Below are 19,811 nucleotides of genomic sequence, written 5' to 3' on the forward strand. Positions count from 1 at the left end.
CTCCCCCAGGAATGTACCCCTCACCCCGTCTAATCAGAGCTCTGAAATAATTTCCCCAGCCGATCTGATACAAACCGGAAGTAACGACAAAGATAATGCAGAACTTTAAAGTGGTCCACACCCCAGGGGTAGGCAGCAATCCCACTACAATCCCACGGGAGCATCTGACTGACAGTGCTCATCAAACAAATAACTTCCCAAGTAAGAGATCTCTCCAGCAAAGCTCATCACTGGAAATACCAAGGCCAAAAAAGCATAATCTAGCTTAAAACTAATCCACAATGTCCGTAATAGGTTACAGATGGCAACTCAGCAAGCCTTCCCTGTTGGGTGAGCTTCTGCTAGAGCTGGGCTGCCTTCCCTGCCCCTACTCTGCTCAGCAGCAGCTCCTCCTTATGGATGCTGTTTTGTTAGTATACTCCCTGCTAGTATATTACATGGTTGTAATCCAACAGCAGCCTAGTGACCCTCACAATGGGCCCCAGTAGACAGCGAATGCATATGTACATTTTATATAGGTTTAAAACTACCAGCCATACGCAGAATATTATAAGACAAGGCGTGTGTTAAAGTGTACTAAAAGCTGCATTAAAGTAAAAATGGTCAATAAAACAGCAAAATCCAAACGCAGTCAAAGTTCCCCTGGGGCTTGGCAAAGATCTGAAGACAGGTCTAAATAAAAGAGCACAATAATTCTAATATCGTAAAAGAAAAAAGGGAAGCGATTAGCACAATTCCCAAAGCACTAACACTGATTAGACCACCAGAAGTTGATGACCAGGTACTAGTTCATTTAATATTCACCTTAAAGGAAAAGCCAGCTGTTTGTGAACTGAACGACTGAATGTTACCAACTTCCATTGCCACACGGTTAATCTCCAGTGGGCTGTGCTTGAGATTAGACATTTAAAGAAGTAATTAAGATTAAATGAGACCCTAAGTATGAGCCTTTGGTCCAACAGGAATAGTGCCCTAACAAAGAGACATCGGAGACCTTGCACACTCTCCCTCCTCCTCTGGACAAAGGGGGAGGGGCAGATGAGCATAGTATGAATTGGCAAGGACTGACATGCCAGGACAAGAGCCTCACAATGAAACCTTTCTTGCCAACACCTTGGTCTACTTCTCGGCCGCTGAAACGACAAGGGAGAAACTTCTGTGCTCAAGCCACTCAGTCTGCAGTATTTTGCTAGGGCAAGCAAAGAAGGGCTGATATGACAGTCTGTGGTTTGTAAGTCCACCAAGGGTGAAACTAAGTCTTAAGGCTTGAGCAAAGTCTAGAGAAATGGCGAAGACTTTGTTTCTATTGCCTTTTGTAGGGGAAAAAAAAATCACACTTTGAAGTTAATCCTGGTGCTTGAAGAGCTAGGATGGAGAACTCAGACAGGGGTCAGGACAGTAATAAGCTGGGCTCCCATGGTGAGGTGAAATGAAGCAAGACAGGGGTACCGAGAACCTGTGCTCATATCCTAACATGGGAGCTGTGCACCTCTGTGAGATGAATTAGTAACCCTGAACCCGCATGAAGCCCAGCAGTGTAAGAAGCAAGATCAGAGCGTCCCTGCACTGTGCTGCTTTCTGTTTGTTCCCATTTCAAACTGTTTCCAAAGTAGCATCATCTGTATAATGCATACCCAAACGCATACTGACCAGCCTTTTATTTCATATACATAAAATTTAACCAGTACAGAATGCACCTCTACAGACGGCTAAGCACCGCTCTAAAGTATATAGGGGACACAAAGATAAACCCCACATCTTGGGAAGACTACTGACACAAGCAGATGCCTGAAAGGAATGGCATTCAGGAACAGACACCCTAACAAAGGACCACGTGCCCTGGCTGCTCAGGGGAGGGAAGAGGGGGTCTGCCCTCTTGTGAACAAGAGACCATGAGTTAGACTTCTAAGGCTGTGAACAGGAAGAGCCAAAGGAGATAATTCAGATTTTTTTTTTTTAAAAGGGAGGGGGTGGGATAAGAAAGGCTCTGCACCCGGAGTGGACAATGTTCACAGGGAGAAAGAAGCGTGTTAAAGGACATCATGCCCAGGACGTGTCTGTGCACACACAAAGGTAAGGGAGGCAGAGCATGCAGAGATGCTGCACTGAGATGCACGTGGCCTGAATGAGCGACGGTCCTGGCTGGCATCAAGGTGAACGGTGCTCCCTAAGGTGGAGAGACTGCAGTCCCACAAAACTGAAACAGCACAGAGATCTGTAGTACAGAGAGGTGATACGGCAGTGTGAGGAAGAGCAGCAGAGATGTGCCCAGGACTTTGTTCCAGGACAGAGCTATTCCTAAGAATATGAACCTGAATGCCTACGAGAAACAAATTAGCAACAGAACAAAACAGGATTACAACCTGGGAGACATAAAGGACTAACATATTATATATGGACTTCGTGGGTGGGCCAAGCGACCTGTCATACACCTCCCATGGAGGCCTGCCGACAGGCTATAGTCTGTCCTAAAAAACCAAAGGCTATTTCCTGTTTTCTGTTACCATTCTGTATCCTGATTCAACATCTTGAAAATAATCATTCTTTGAAATAACCTAAACCCTAGCATATTAAAACTTTAAAAAAAAAATAGAAAAAAAAAGACCTCACCCAACCTCTCCTTCTTCACAAATGAGAAATCTAAGGCTTGGCACAAATAAGAGCTTCCTGGGGACTTGGTACCAGGGAGGGGACAGCCTGCTGCTGAAAGTTCATGGTTTGTTTCCAAGCTCTTTCCCCACATCTTCGCATTAAGGTGCCCTTTTCTGTGAGGTATTTTCAAGCCGTCCCCCCTGCCCCCCGCCATCCCATCTGCTGTGATTTGGATATAAGGCCCCTTGTGTGAGAGCCTGGTGCCCAGCTTGACATTTTCAGGAAGAACTGGAACTGTCAGATGTGGATCTAGTGAGGTGACTTCAGGACACGAACTAAGCACCTAAAGGAGAGAGTAGAACTCCAGCACTCCTTCCTCATCTTCTCTTGGCTCCCTGGTAAGCAATTTTTCTCTACCATGTACTCCCACCATGCCACACTGCCCTGCCATAGGCCCAAATCAACAGGGCCAACTGAATGAATGAAGACCTCAAAAAGTATGAGCCTAGCCAGATGTATGGCACACACCTTTAATCCCAGCCCTTGAGGCAGAGGCAGATGGATCTTTAGGAGTTCAAAGCTAGCTTCATCTAAATAGCGAGTCCCAGGCCAGCCAAGGCTACATAGATCCTGTCTCAAACAATCAAAAAGTATGGGCCCAGATAGCCTTTACCACCCAATTCCCAAACGCAGTGCTAGGGACCAAAGCCAAAGCTTCATGATGCTGGGCAAGTGTCTGCTACTCAGTGACACCCCCAACCCAGGCCTTTTCTTTTTATAAACCGATTAGCTCAGAGTTTAGGCCCAGTGACAGGAAGCTGGCTGACACGTCATCTGAAAATTTAAGGGCACTCTGTCACTTAGTCTGTGCCATGCAGCAAGCCCTCCTTTCTCCCTGTCAGTTCTTCATCTCTACATTACCACTAAAGCAGGTGTTCTCCAAGCCCCTTCCAGACCGGGCAGTGTTTTTCTGCAACCTAATTTCCACCACCAAACATGGATGGCATTTTCTGATTATTCATGAAGCTAGTAGGGGTTTGAACCAATGAAATAAAACACTGTACAAAACAATGGGATGTTTTCCTGGCATTTCAAATAGCCCTTCTTGCTTTAAGGCCATATGTAGGTTTAACTTTATAAATGAAGCAACCCCGGGTAATGCAGCTAAGACCAGTCATCAGTTCTCCAGTGTCCTGAAGGCTGTCCACCATGCAGCAGGCACTGGATACATATTTGCTGAATGCGTGTTGACACACACCTGCTTGCCATTTGTATGTTTTTACTAATTACAGCTACATGTTCTACTATTCAAAATATCTCTTTTGATAAGGAATAGATAGGGGAATTATAGTTTTCTGGTTTCTTGAAAAATACCATGAAGAGCCTAAAGGAAGTAGAAATGGCAGTTGTTCAGAGCCTCATGCTAACTATGGCTGTCATTTTCTGTTCACATGCTCAGACCTACCTGCCCAGGACGGGCGCTCACCAAGCCCCTTTCCTCCCCTCCATCTTCTTTCTTTGAGAGGCTTTGCATCAGCAGTGGCCTTTTCCTCTGTGTTAGCCCCCTTCCCCACTCTCTTCAAGTAGCCATAGAATGTGGAAGTGTTTATTTTTGCCATCTGTATCTGAGTGTGACTGAGACCGGATCCAGCCTTGTGTTTAAGGCAAGCCCCCACTCCTCACCCTCCTCTTCTCTGTCCTCCCACTTACAGAAACCCTTCTTTAAACTAGATGAGAGTTCTTAAAAGTCTTGACCCCCTCCCTTCATCTCCTCCACAGCTCCATTCTAAACCAGCCCCCGCCCGGCTCCCCTGAAATGCCTTTAGATTCATTATTAAAGCCTCCCCTGCAGGAAGCATTTCTGACACGCAGAAGGTGCCCTTCTGGGGGTGTTCCACACCATCCTGCTTCTTGTCTTAGCCAGGACACTCTCCTCCACTCCCACACTTCAGAAGACTGAGTCTCAGATCTGCTCTAGCCCGGGGCTATCAAGTACTCAGCTCTTACCACAGCATCTCTTACAACAATTTCTCCACACTACTATCCATCTGCTCTGTCAAGGGGGAACTGCACTGTGTGCGCATCTTTCTCATGGTAGACGATCATTGCTTGTTCAGACATATTGCCATCTCTCTACCAACTTCCTCTATCACTGTCCCATATGGGCACCTCAGAAATTACTAATTCTCCAGAGAGCTAAAGCCATACTAATTATTCCCCCACCATCTACAAGTCTCATGACATCTGGTGATTTCAGCCCTACTCATGGGGCTTCCCAAGCAAAAAAAAAAAAACCTCAGCATGTTCTCCAACATGAGCAACCAGTTAGCAAAACTCATCCTATGATTTACTTCACTATCTACTGCTGTCTCCCCTACTCTCACTGCTCATCTCTTCTGTCAGACCTTAATCTGCAACTGCTCTCCCGAATGCCCAAAGCATCTTCCATACAACCACAGGACAGGGTATCCTGCTTGTACACTGTGACACATCCCTGCTTGTACCCTGTGGCATCTCTTCCACTTCTTAAGTAATAAAACAAGTCCAAACTCCTCACAAGACACTCAGGGCTTTTCTAGATCCTTCTTGAGTATCAGCACCTCCTCCATCTGCCCCACCTCATGTATCTTTCAACCTAATCAGACCAAACTCACCCTCACGCCCTTAAATTTGCTATCTTCTCATGGCTCAGTTTATGTTGGACTTCCTCTGCCTGTAATCTTTACTTCAAGGTCCATTCAGTACCCATTTCTATCCTAACAGACCCAGCTCCCATGTAATTGTTCTAAAGCCTGCCTAAACTAATGCCCACAGGCCTGCTTATAAGTAATGGCTTTCCTTCCAAAATGAGTTTAAGCAGTGTAAGGTAAGTTATATTGGTTAACTGTCCTCTGCTCTTACTTGGTGAAAGCTGACGCTGGGAGTGGGGAGGCCCTGAACTGTCTGGGGAAGGCTGGCTCCTTCACTCTCTAACTAGGAAAAGAGCAAGCCACAGTGGGTATTAGGAACATTGTCCTTGAGAACAGGTTAGGAGATAAACCAACTTAACTGAACACGAAGCTAGAAGTTCATCCATAGAAAGCTCATCCACGGAGAGGCTGGAGAGGATGGAGAGGACCCTCTTGCCTAGGAGTCTCTCAGTTAGGAACTCCAGCTGACTGCCTCAGTTTCCACAGTTTGTTTCTGCTGGTTGTAAACTCCCAATTCGATGATGTTCTTGGTCTGCTGGTGTTTGTCCTTTACCTGAGAAGATGATCCCATTCTACCTAGGACTCTTGACTGGAAACTCCAGCTGCCTGCCTCAATGGGGCTTCTCCAGGAGATTTCTGCCGCATATTTGTAAGCCCTAGATTTGATCTAGTCTTGTGGTGGCTCTCTCAATTGGTCTACATCCAGTCTGTTGGATGTTGTGATCACCCAGTTTGATGTTTTGCCATCCAGCTACGGCCTTCCTCTATCTGCTACTCACTACTTAAGTTTTTTATTTTTGCTAGCTATCTATTAAATAATTCACTCATTCAACACTGAAAGCGTGACTGTTGTAGAACATGCTCCAGACTCTACCGAGCACAATGCAACTGCGTTTTTAAGGCAGGGAATGTCACAGCTGAGACTCAACAGCATGAATGAGATGAAAGGAGGTGGTCATAGAACATTCAGAATGTCTGCCCTAGGGCTCAAACTCAGTGTGAAGCGCACTGGCCCTGAGTCTCTAGCAAATGAGGTGACCCACTCTTCTATAAACCCACGGTCAATCATAAATGTCAACCAATAGCACATGCCACATTTTTTATAATTTGCTCTTTGTGTCCATCTCCCTCTCTGGAATGGGAAACTCCTGAGGAAATATATAATTTCTGACTCACCTCTGCATCTCCACATGTAGCCTATGACTCAGCAAAGGACTGGCACTCAGGAAACATTTATTTTGAATGAATTTCCTAATGGCCAGGAAATATAGTAAAATGCTGCTGAGTTTCCTGCCTACTACTGGAAAAAAGAAAAATATCTCTCTCTCTCTCTCTCTCTCTCTCTCTCTCTCTCTCTCTCTCTCTCTCTCTCTCTCTCTCTCTCACACACACACACACACACACACACACACACACCATAATCACAAAGGTAAGAGATAGCAGGGAAATGGCTGAGCCCCCAAGTTGTCGATCTCTCCCAAAGCACTTGCTCTTTCCACTCTGCATAATATTGGTTGCCCTTACCATCACTGTGGACCCCAAACCCTCTTCCAAGTCCTAGTTTAAAACAAAACACCTTTATCCAAGAAATCTGTCCTGCTCACTCACGGGGAAGGTGACACTGGGTAAGAAATCCAGAGAGCGCAGAGTGCCTCCCTGGTGGCTTCCCGCAGTGTGCTGAAGTGGCCAGCTCCACTGCTCTTCCTCCTACTGCAGACCCGGGCACCTTTCCTGTCTTCCTCCTTTTCTTTCCTTACAGTTCTCTCCATTCCAAACTGAAACTCAAAAGTTTCTTCAGTCCCACTGTGTCACTGAAGCAAGTGAAGAGAGGTCCCAACTCCTCTTCTCCACATCAGTTAGGCTTTTAAGCATCTTACAACCAGGAACCAACCCCTGCATCCTAAGAGGCGCAATGCTTTGCCAGGCCTAATGTTAGTGCCTGCATTTCATCGGAACACTTCCGCCCAGCTGCAGGAGTAAGGAGAGACAACTTCTGATCTTCCTTTGGGACTCCTCTCACTCCCCCCCCCCCCCCCCAGGGCAGACCTGTCTCAAGATGCAGCTGTGGGGAGAGGAAATGGATAACCCCATCTTTCTCCAGGTTTTAGAATTCTTTTTCCCCATTCCTTATCTCCCTCTCTGGCCTCAAACTCTCACAGCTGTCCTCAATCCTAACTCAGGAACTATTTTATTAACAGTCAACAATTTCTTGAGTAACCACACACCCGTGGCCTCTTCTGACATGTTAAAACCCCTACACAACTCAGGCCCTAATATCCCAGCTCCCGTTTTAAATGTGTGAAAAGATGTGTCTTCACCCTTGATCCATTCTCCTAAGTAGCGCAAAACATTTGTACTGTTAAATGTTATCACAGCGATAAAACATCCATTCTCTATCATCAGAACAGGCAGACTAAATTCGTGTTTCTTACTCCAACAGAACAATTATCCCTGCAATTTACAGAGCTACCTCAGTGCCAGTGCGATGATTTAATAATTCATGCCAACTGTTCAGGACCTGGGCCCTGGGACATGAAGTACTTAAATTTAGCTATCAGCAGATACACATTATCTCTCACAATAGTACCTGGGGGTGGGTATTACATCACACCCAACTCCCCCATTATAGAAACATCGACCCAGCAGCGTCGGAGCAAAGGAGCTTCCCCAAGGTCAGTCGGGCAGGGATGTGATGCGCTGTTTCCTCCTAAGATCCTCTGAGGGAGGGACCCAGCCCATTATCCTCAGGACCGGACCGAAGGGGGAGGGGGGGGGTCTCAATGGAGACAAGTACGGAAAAGCGGCGAGCGCAGTTCCCTGCACACAGTGGGAATGTGAGGACCGCGGCACCGCGGGCTCTGCTGGATTTTTTTCCCCCAGCGCCTCCCGGGGCCCCGGGCTCGGAGTTCCCCCTCCCGGGAGCTCCAGCGCGTCTGCGAGGCCCGCGCGCCGGCGCTTTGTACGCGGCAGGCCGGCCGGGTTCCCGGGGCACCGCGGCGCGCGCAGGCGGCCGGCGGCCTGCGGGGAGGAGGGCGCGGCGGCTCGGCCCCAAAGCCCGCCGGACCCCCCGCGCTCCCGCTCCGCCCGCCTCCCCGGCCCGCCGCGGCCCTCCCGGCCTCAACCTCCTACCTGCAGCGGCGGCGCGGCGGCCGCGGGTCCCGGGGAGGGGCGCGGAGGCGCGAGCGCGGCGGCCTGGGCTGCTCTGGCGGGCTGAGCGGCCGGCAGGGCCGCGGGCTCCAGGCGCCGGGCGGCCGCGCGCCCCCGGCCGGCCAGGCCCCGCCGCGCGCGCCGCGGCCACAAAGCCCCGCGCCGCCGCCCCCTCGCGGGCCGCCGCCGCCTCCTACCGCTCGGTGGGCGCCGCGGAGGTGCGGGAGCGCGGCCCCGCGCCGTCCCCACCTCCCCGAGCCGCGGTCCCACTGCGCTGCCCACCTTGGCCCGGGAGCTGCGGAAGGGGACTGTCTCCGCCAACAACAAAAGAATGCATTTTCCTACACTGGGGGATGTGGCAGTCACCCGCACGAGTTAGCGCAAGCCTCCTGACTGACGTGGGCCCTTGTCTTTGCAGACTCCAGGAGGCTAGGAACGGCACCCCCTCCTACTCTTGAGTTCATCGCCAACTTTTGTGGGTTTTTTTTTTTAATCGGCCGGATGTGTCTCCTAAGAGGGTGGGCGCGCTCCCTCCCCCAAAAACCCCGGCAGTGCCCACCAACCTCAGGACCCGCCCTGGGTGCCGACCCGGTGGGACCCAGCGCACGCGGCTTAAACAACTGTGCTGCAAGGGGCCCTTCTTCGGACAAGGCCTCTACCCCTCCCCCAAGGATGAAGACTCTTTCTTTTGCCCTGGATCGGTAAAGAAGATTCCAAACCCAGAGAAGGGCAAAAGAGGGTGGTTAGACTTTTACTTTTTACGCGAGATGAAACTCAACAAAGCATGAAGACAATCATTTAAAAATTTACAATCCAGTGGCATTTATTACACTTAAAACAGTCAGCAATGACCCCCTCCTAATTCTGACCGGTTCCATCAGAAGGAAACCCCCACACAAATTAATCAGTCGCTCCACTGCCTAGTCCTCTGAAAAACCATTAATCCATTTTCTTTCTCTATAGATTTACCTTTTCTGTATATTTCATAATATTTCATATAAATGGAGTCGTGTGCCTTTTGGGCATTTTGAGTGGCAATTCTGTGTGTGTGTGTGTGTGTGTGTGTGTGTGTGTGTGTGTGTGTGTGTGTATACACGCCTAAGCTTCCCAGGTTGGCCTCGAACTCACTCTAGCTCAGGCAGTCTTTGAACCTACAAATGTCCTGCCTAAGCCTCCTGGAGCAGGCCTGGTCTTGTCTGGCTAGGTCAAAGAATCCAGGTTATTCCAGGTTGTAGCATGCTTCACACACTTCATTGCATTTTATGGCTACATAGGATGGCATTGCATGTGTAAACAAACTATGGTTTGCTTTTCTGTTCTTACATCTGTTGGTGGATGTTGTAAGGGTTATTTCCACCCTTTGGCTAATATGAACTGGTTCTCTGAACATACCTAAATATGTTGCCTAAATAACCTGTTTCTAATTCTTTGGGATACATACTTAGGAGTAGAATTTCTGGGCCTTATATGGTAATATACTTATATGTGTAACTTTTTTGTTGCTTTTTTGAGACAGGGTCTCCTGTTAGCCCAGGCTGGCCTCAAACTTGTAGCAGAGGATGTCAGATCCTCCTGCCTCCACCTCTGGAATGCTGGGATTACAGGTGTGAGTCACACATCCAGTCACCCACAATCTTTAAACAGGTGATCATCCAGGGGTTTGACTGCAGAAAAAAATAGAGAGACACCCAAACATTCCCTGGTGTGGGGGCAGAAGCACCTATAGAACACTCTTGACTAAGAATTATAGCTGCTTTTTGTTCCTTATTTTAACAAGGACTTGTGTGGTGTCCCAGGAACTTTGAAATTGCCCAGAGAGCCAGGGAACAGACTTGATGGTGGGGTGAAGGGGGGGGTGGGGAGAATGAGGGGGGAGGGGTTGCATTCTATTGGAAACAAAGTTTATGACACACCATTCCAGAAGCCAAAGCTACTCACCATTTGCACGTAAGCTTTCCATGTAATTCTGTGCTAGAACTCCTTAAAGATAGTATTCTTAAATGAGAATGCAATCAAAGGAAAACTGCTGTGCTAGGAAATGAAATCAATTCAGATCACAAATTTTGAATGATAGGCAATAAAGTGTGGGGAAAGCAGAAGGTGTATGTAGCAAGGGGGCCTGGCCTGTACTACTTATTTCCACATGGAGTATTTTATCTACCTTGAATCTGTTTTCTCATTGCTTAAGAGAGAGCTAATGCGGCCTACCTGATAGGGTAGGTAAAAGCTACCAGCCTTGATAATCCCAGCACTCCGGCACAAAAGCAGGTGGATCTCTCTCTGAGTTTGAGGCCAGCCTGGGCTACAAAGCAAGTTCCAGGACAGTCAGAGCAACACAAAGAAACCCTGTCTCGAAAATACAAACAAACAGAAAACAAGAACTTCCAGCCTCAACCTCAGTAAATGATCAGTGCTTTTGATTTAAAATACTGAAGATTGGCTTGTGCCCCATGAAGACAAGCTGCTATGAACACAGTTGACCATGTGTTTCTCCTCAAATCAAGAAAGCAGGCTAACTTTAAAACGATTAAGGCCAGGGTAACAAGTCAGATCCCTAACACAATTTCTGCATCTCGTCTTACTCTGTTTCCTGACTCAGGAAGGCAAATTACCCTGGTCAGGTTTTTTAACATGGCTCAATCTTATCTGTCAAGTGGAGTAACACCTACTTAATAGGATTTGATGAGACGGTGCATACAGAGGGCTTAGCTCAGAGCTGGCAAATAAAAATACTATTACATGTATCGATAACAAAGCTATTATAAGTTCTCCAAGGAAAGTATTAGCAGAAGAGCAAGATCAACAGAAAGGTGAGTAACTCAAGGGAAAACTGGTCCGTTGGACAATTGCCTTAAGACAGCCCAGTCCATTCCCACCGTGGCTATGAGCACTGCACTGTACTCCGACAGTTTGTTGAGAATAGCTTTAAGCACAGCTTTTTTGCTCTGGCCCAGGCTTACAGAGCAGTCTTGACAGAGCAGCCGGTTTCCACAAAAGCTCTCTGAAGGAAAGAATATGAACTGGGCATCTAACCTGAATGCTGCAGCATTCTGAAAAATCACGATGTTCTTTGCAAATTGGCATTTCATTTATCTCTCTGCCTGTTACTATTTTGAGTGGACAATGTCCCTGAAATCTAACTGAGAATGGATATTAGAAAGTCCTTTTCTAGCAAGTAACAGAGTCTCATCCAAACTTGCCAGAGGAGGATGTTTATTTAATCTGAGGCGAATCAGAACTGCAAAACCAGCCTGAGCAGGACGTGCAGCTAATTAAAAGCCACTAGGGACTGATCCCCATCTATTTCGCTTCAGGCTACCAATCCTTCCTTCTCTTTCTTTTTGTTTGACAGTCTTGCTATGTAGTCCAGACTGGCTTCCAACTCTCCTGCCTCGGTCTCCTGTATGCCGAGATTACAGGAAGGCGCCATCATAACCAGTTTCTCAGTGTGTCTTCCCATGTCTCTCTTTCTTTATTTTCTCTGTGTTTTCTCTTTCTTTCTCTTGTAGATGAGCTCCATTCTCCTCCAACTCCCAGCCTGCTTCCTCTGCTTGACTATCTTGTACTCAGCCATAATGGACATCACTACCACCATCACGCCAGCCTATGGTAAGAGTGGAAGTGTCCTCACCCTGGGTTCCTGTTTACCCAGACAAAAAGCAAACAAACAGGCTGAGCCCGTTGTTTCAAGCAAGCACAAGCTAACAACATGTGTGCTGACTGCTTTTGGACTAGAAATCCACTTCTGATCTAATAGGTGGTTCTGGCATAGAGGATGGGACACCAGTTGAGAAATAGCCACCCCAAACAAAGGGGCTACAAGTGGAAGAATTCACCAAAAGTTAGCACAGGAAGAGAGATACTCTGAAATCCTTGCATTAATAGGACTGTATTGTTGGAACAGCAACAAAGAAAATTTGGGATAGAGTCATATGGCACAGAGATACAGATAAGTGTAACCCCGCCTTCTTTAAAAAAAAAAAAAAAGTCATCTTTTTTTTTAACAAAGACCATCACAGAAAACCACAGCTGGTTAAGGTAAAGAACAAGGCATGATGGGGTACAAGTGATCCAGCCCCAGTGGATACATCTATAACACAGCTGCACCTGAGGCTCAGGAAATATGATGGACAAGGGAGCAGAGAGAGTGTGAGAATCAGAGGACCCGGAAATGACAGGGAACCTCCACCCATGGTGCCTCAATAAATATGGCAAGTAAGGCCTGAACAAGGACAGCACCAATAGACTTGCCAATGAAGAAAGGAGAAATCCCAGGGGACCCCACTCCTACACAAAGAACTATAGGAAACTCAGGCATGCTGAGGTTGGGAGAATTCCTTCTTTCCAAGGATGACCACCTCCCAATTGGTTACCCAATATCAAGTGGTCAGCCTGAGATCGTACACAGAAGCAACACTGAATGGACACATCAGATTGTTTTTTTATATTTATGCACACACACTCACACACAACAATGACAAAGAAAATGAGACCTTGAATTTGAGAGGAAAGGAGATGGGAATATGGGAAAAAATAAGAGAGGTAAAGGAAGCGGGGAGATGACAATTATATTTTGAGTTAAAAAATATATTTTAAATTAGGATGAGTACTATAGAAGATGTTGGTGATATACTCTCTGGTGGTAGAGACAGTCTAGGAGATGTAGTTCAAATGCTAAAATATTAGAAAATCTGAAGTTATTGATGGATATTGACAATAATGAAGCAAAATTTCTGAAACTCAAATATTCCTGGAAAATCTTATTGACTACAGTGTATCATAGTATAAAGCAGAATACCCACATCATGAAAATGTGACAACATTGAATGATTTTTTTTTTTTTGGTTTTTCGAGACAGGGTTTCTCTGTGTAGCTTTGCGCCTTTCCTGGATCTCACGCTGTAGCCCAGGCTGGCCTCAAACTCACAGAGATCCGCCTGCCTCTGCCTCCCGAGTGCTGGGATTAAAGGCGTGTGCCACCACCGCCCGGCTGATTTTTATATATGTAAACCAATTAAAAGTTTCTACATACTAGGGCTGGAGGGATGACTCAGCAGTTAAAAGCACTGACTGCTCTTCCAGAGGTCATGAGTTCAATTCCCAGCAACCACATGGTAGCTCAGAACCATCTATAATGAGGTCTGATGCCCTCTTCTGGCATGCAGGCATACATGCAGATAGAGCACTCATACATAGAATACATACATAAATAAAAAAATTGTTTGAAGTTTCTACATAAATACTAGCTATGGAGGATAAGACAGTTGTTGATCTGTTGCAAGTACTTACATATGCTGTACATTTGCATTGTATTCAAAGGCTGTAGGGATGGTAAGATAATCAAGAAGGTCCTGCAGAACAGTGATTCTCAAGAGATGACTCTAGATCAGCTGTCTTACCTCCCATTTGTTGAAAACAAAGATTAAATTCATAAGTCTGACCCAAACAGAACCTTGGAGGCTGGGCACCATAAACCTTCCAGGTAGATCACTTTGCATACTAAATTTGAGAGCTAGTTGAATTAGTAGTAGCTGGCATACATCAACCAAAATGCCAAAGACATTTTTATGGACTTGGTCTAGATGATCCTAATATTTGTTTGGAAAAAAAAATGATCAAGAATAGCAAAGAACATTTTTCAAAAGACTCAAGATGGCATTTACCCTACCAGGTAGCAAAAAACTCTATAAATTTATAGGAATTCAATCTACATAATACAATCAAATAAAGCCCACAACAGATTTCTGAATGTGTTGGAACATTTAAAACCGTAAAACAATGGTTCTCAACCTTCCTATCACTGCCACCCTTTAATACAGTTTCTCATGTTGTAGTGACTCCCATTCATAAAATTATTATTTTTTTTTTTTTGGTTTTTCGAGACAGGGTCTCTCTGTGTAGCTTTGCGCCTCTCCTGGAACTCACTTGGTAGCCCAGGCTGGCCTCGAACTCACAGAGATCCGCCTGGCTCTGCCTCCCGAGTGCTGGGATTAAAAGCGTGCGCCACCACCGCCCGGCTCATAAAATTATTTTTGTTGCCACTCATAACTATAATTTGTTACCATTATGAACCATAATGTAAATTTCTATATTTTCCAATGGTCTTAGGTGACCCCTGTGAAAGGGTTGTTGGACACCCACAAAGGGGTCACGACTCACAGGTTGAGAACCACTGCAAAGGAGAGAGTTGTTAAGTCCACAAATGAGATTAGCCATCCGTTTAATAAAGAATTAACATTTCTCCTCTGCATCATGTAAAATGAATGATTCCATCTGGGGTTTAAAGCCACATATAAAAGACATACAAGTAGTGAACTAAAAATAGAACATGTTTAAGCGGTCAAGGACAGCAATGCTTTCTAATGTAGGATGTACAAAGCAGGGCTGGGAGTGTAGTGCAATGGTCGAGCACTCGACAAGCATGTCTTAAGTTCAACTCACAGCATTGCCCCCTCACACAAAGAAAGATACATAAAGTACAGCCGCATAGGACAAGATTGGAATTTTAACTATGTAAAAATTGACTTCGCATGACTAGCACCAGTATCTTCATTTCTAATAAAAGGACCCATTGAAGAAATGGCTGCTTCTGGGACGAGTGAAGAAAACATGGAGTAATTTATACACAGGGAAGTAAGCAATAACTAAAACACATACAAGAACACCAACCAAATAAATAATAAAAAAAAGTCCAGCAAACAAAATGAGGTTCTAGTTAAGACAGCAGATTCAGCAAAAACTCAAGCTGATTGAGAAAATGGGTTCTCTTACTTTCTGGAGGAAGTGTGAGTCGGTCCGGCTGTTCTGGGGGGACTATAGCTACAGGGATTTTAGAGTTCACAGTCCTGTTTAGCTACAGAAATTCTCTTGGACAGAAGTTTAGAAGGAACATGAGAAGCTAGAAAGATGGCTCAGTGAGAAAAAATACATGCTCTACAAGCATAAGGACTTGACTTTGACTCTCTAGGACCCATGGAGACAGCTGAGCACGGCTAGGCTTGCCTGTAAGATCAGGATTTGGGGTGCAGAGACAGGCAGATAGCTCACTAGCCTACTCGGCGAGCTTCCTCTTCAGGAAGAGACCCTGTCTCAAGGCAATAAGGCAGATAGTGACCCAGGAAGGCTCCCAACATCCAGCTCCTGCCTGTGCATGCATGGGCATAGGGACACTCAAGTCCATATACCACACACACACACACAGAGAGAGAGAGAGAGAGGGAGGGGAGAGAGAGAGAGAGAGAGAGAGAGAGAGAGAGAGAGAGAGAGAATGAAGCATGACCAAGGTTTTAACCAAAGCATATTTTAAATGCACACACAAATCAAAATACCTACCAAAAAAAGGAAACGATGAAGTGAGCTAAGGGCTAGTCACAGTGTAGAAAAACATGTTATATCATCTGCAGGGGTGTCAGCAACTACAGACATCATCATTTTGTGTATCATTAAGAAAGAAAATGTGTCTAATTAAACTATGGCCAAAACTTTTGTGCCCATTTGTAATTTTCTATTTCATACTTCTTGGGAAAGTTAATTGAGACTTAAGATGCAGATTTAGAATTGTGCACCATCCCTTTGCATGCGTCAAAAAGGAAAATGTTTATGAAATGAATTGATTAGGACATAGCTAAATTCTCTTCTTGGATCAGTGAAATGGCTCAAGAGGTAAAGCCGCTTGCTGCTAAAATCACCTCAGTTGAATCCCCAGGACCCACAGGGTGAAGGGAGAGAATTAAGTCCCATAAGCTGTCCTCTGGTCTCCACACATGTGTTATGATATATGCAAACGTGAGTGTGTATGTGTGTGTGTGCATGTGCATGTGTACAAACACATAAAAAGTGCTATAAAAAATTTAAATTTAAAATTTAAATCCTCATCTCTAAATCAGACTCTCCTAAAGGGCACACAGACTCAGATCCATCAGTAGTCCGGGCTGCTAACCTCCATTCTGTGAGTTTTGATGCATACCCAGCAGTGGATGACAATGGCATCTCTTCTGTTGCCTCACTGGCAGCAACTGTAAGAGACATACCAATTTTCCAGGCTGTAAAGTGTGAATGAGGAAGTGTGCCTTAGAATAATAAAGAGCATATGTAGTAGCTAAAGGAACCAAGGGCATTCACAGACGCCACCGCTGGATGCTTTAGTTCATATTGCTAAGAAAAAGCAACACTTTGTAAAAGCAAATATGCAGTACAATATTATTCAGGGAAAAAGCAAACAAACCTTGGGATTTCTATGGCAGACACTGGAAAATCGGGCAGCCATAGACTGCAGCTTTCCTTTACCATGCCGTGTTAGACTTTACACAGCTGACTGCTAGTTTTCCCGGGCTCTGTGCTGAGACATGATGTGATCAGGTTTAGGAGAGAGAACTGTAAGCAGACAGTCCCCTGGGTTTCCTTTCGTGAATGAAAACAGCTTGGCAAGCAGATTATGTTTGGCCTTTGCTGCCCAGTACATGGACACAGCTTCTAGAGAGGCTGCAATCATCTCCAGATCAAACAAGGGCAAGAGCAGTACATGGTCAACTCAAAAGTTGAAAGAGCCTGGGATCTTGGTGATGTCACTGAGCCTCAGCACTGAGCCTCACCACCTGAGGGTGTGCAGCCTGTCTCTGGGTAAAGTGTACATCCACGAACAGTTCAGTAGCATGACACACAGCCACACTGTGCAACAACTATTATCACTATCCATTAAGACATTTTCGTCATTCCGAGCTCTGTTCCCATTTAAAGCCAGCTCTGTGTTCAGCCCCACCCCTCACCTCTGGCAGCCATTCTACTTTCTGTCTTCATGTTTTGACAAGTTCAAGGAGCTCGTATAAGTAGAATCATAAGTTCTTTTGTGCCTGGCTTTTTAAAAGATTTAATTTATTCTTTTTAATTATGTCAGTCTGTGTATCTGCATGAGGCTATGTGCGCAAGAGTGTAGGTGTCTGTGGGAGGCAAAGGTGTGCGATTCCCCTGGAGCTGGAGTATCAGGCAGTTGTAAGCCACCTGATGTGGGTACTGGGACCCGAATTTGGGCGGGTCTTCTGGAAGAACAGCAGGTGTTCTTTTTTTTTTTTTTTTTTTTTTTTTTTTGGTTTTTCGAGACAGGGTTTCTCTGTGTAGCTTTGCGCCTTTCCTGGAACTCACTTGGTAGCCCAGGCTGGCCTCGAACTCACAGAGATCCGCCGGCCTCTGCCTCCCGAGTGCTGGGATTAAAGGTGTGCGCCACCACCGCCCGGCAGTGAGTGTGGTCTTACGGCAAAGTACAGCAGGTGTTCTTAATCACTGAGCCATCCCTCTGACCCATCTGCCTTTTAAGTTTTTCACTGTATACTTGTCACACAAGCATAGTCCCCCCATACCTTTGTTCTACCCTTTTCCAATCTCCCCCACTAATAACCCCCTTTGCTTCTACTTTCATATCATACATACATGATTTTATATATCCTCATAAGATCTAAGAACTACAAATGAAAGAAAGCATACAGCAGTTGTCTTGCTGACTAGTTCAATATGATTATCTCCAGTTACATCCATTTTTCAAACTTCGTTTCACAGGAATGAAAAAAATCCATTGTGTACATGTGCTAGTTAGTTAGTTAGTTTTTGTCAACATGACAAGGAAGAGTCATCTGACCTCAGTGGAGAAAGTGTCTCTATTAGATTGCCTATGAACAAGTCTGTGGCGTATTTTCTTAATTAATAATTGATGGGGAAGGGCCCAGCATATTATGGGTAATGCCACCCTGGGCAGGTGGTCCTAGATAGTATAAGAAAGCAAACTGAACAAGTCATGGGGAGCAAGTCAGCAAGCAGTGTTCATAAGTTCCAGTTTCCAGGTTTCTGCCTTGAGTTCTGCACCAACTCCTGTTCACAGTGGACTATAGGCTGTAAACTGAAATAAACCCTTTCCTCCCCAAGTTGCTTTTAGTCATGGTGTTTTATCACAGTAACAGAAAGCTAACTAGGACATTAAGTAATTCTGCATTTTCAGTCTTCCTTCCTCTACTGTTAAACACGTCCATTTATTCCATAACTTAGCTATTGTGGACAGTACTACGGTAAACATTAATGGGCAAGTGCCTCTATGATATGGTGACTTGAGTCCTTTGGTAACAGTGCAGAGCTAGGTCATATGGTAGATCTAGCTGAGTTTTCTGAGAAACTTCCACACCAATTTTCCACGGTGTCGGGATTAGCTTGCACCCCCACCAGCAGTGAATAAGCGTTCCCCTTTTGCCCATATCCTCCACAGCATCAATTGTTGTTTCTTTTTCTTTTTTTTTTTTTTGGTTTTTCGAGACAGGGTTTCTCTGTGTAGCTTTGCGCCTTTCCTGGAACTCACTTGGTAGTCCAGGCTGGCCTCGAACTCACAGAGATCCGCCTGGCTCTGCCTCCCGAGTGCTGGGCAATTGTTGTTTCTTAATGACTTCCATTCTCACTGGGCTAAGACCAAATGGCAGCGTAGACTCGTCTCTCTGAAGGCTAGTGACTTTGGACGATGTCTATATGTTTATTAGCCTTTTTAAGTTTTTTTTGTATAGCCTAGATATTTATTCTGTCAAAGATGTTCCTCCCTTTCTATCGGTCGTGTCTTTACTTGTTTCCATTGCTATTTTTTAGTTTCGTGAAATCCAATTTGTCATTTGTTTAGAAAGTCCTTGCTGTATCTTGAAATTATCCCTCCTTTTTCCTCTACCAATTTCAGAGTCTCAGGTCTTATATTAGGTTTTTGACCCATCTAGGGTTGACTCTTGTGCAGGGTGAGAGGTAGAAATCTAGTTTTACTCTTCTACATATGGATACCCAATTTCCCAGCACCATTTACTGAGGATGCTGTATTTTCCCCTATGTATATTTTTGTCATCTTTGTCAAAAAAATCAAGTTCCTGGAGCTGTGTGGGCTTATATTTGAGGCTGTACTCTGTTCAGTTGACTACATGTCTGCTTTACAGCCAGCACAACACTGTTTTTTGCTACTTTTGCTCTGTAAAATAACTTGAAATCAGGTATAGTGATACTTCTGGTTTTATTCTTTTTGATCAGGATTGCTTTGGCTATCCTTGGTCTTTTATGTTTTGTTTTTAGCTTATTTAATTAGTATAATGTTGTCACTGAGCATCCATAGTGTAATATAAATAATAATTTCACTCTTTTAACAGCTGGATAAACTTCTACTGTCTGTATGTATATGTTGCATTTTATCTTTGATGCAGGGACATTTGAATTATTTCCCTGGGCTTCTTTTTGAATGAGACTAATAAACTGGCTTCCTTTCTTGGGTTTTCATTTCAATTGTAGTTGAATAGATTCATAACTACCGCAAGGCATATGTGTAGAGATGTATGCATAAAAACATGGGGCAATGCACTGGATAATTATACAAGTGGGA

The 19,811-nt window shown here is 45.2% G+C and overlaps 1 protein-coding gene and 1 long non-coding RNA gene across 3 annotated transcripts in view; one reads left to right on the plus strand and one right to left on the minus strand.

Moving 5' to 3' along the window:
• The window catches only part of Msantd3 (Myb/SANT DNA binding domain containing 3), a 27,109-nt gene extending 18,223 nt beyond the window's left edge, over nt 1-8,886 (minus strand). Inside the window, exon 1 of one of the 2 annotated variants that reach the window (XM_052718085.1) lies at nt 8,712-8,886. The gene's annotated coding sequence lies outside the window, so the exon portion shown is untranslated. Of the gene's footprint in view, nt 1-8,411; nt 8,512-8,711 lie in introns of those variants that run through there. The other variant, XM_052718084.1, reaches the window with a different exon arrangement.
• LOC128097514 (uncharacterized) lies at nt 41-19,714 on the plus strand. Its single transcript, XR_008213882.1, has 3 exons — nt 41-7,954; nt 11,939-17,478; nt 17,692-19,714. It is a non-coding gene; the product is annotated as an uncharacterized LOC128097514 (long non-coding RNA).
• The last annotated feature ends 97 nt before the right edge of the window (nt 19,715-19,811 follow it).

The sequence above is a fragment of the Peromyscus californicus genome, unplaced genomic scaffold (assembly GCF_007827085.1).
Source record: "Peromyscus californicus insignis strain IS unplaced genomic scaffold, ASM782708v3 Scaffold_5__1_contigs__length_169319896, whole genome shotgun sequence".
Classification (NCBI taxonomy): Eukaryota; Metazoa; Chordata; class Mammalia; order Rodentia; family Cricetidae; genus Peromyscus; species Peromyscus californicus.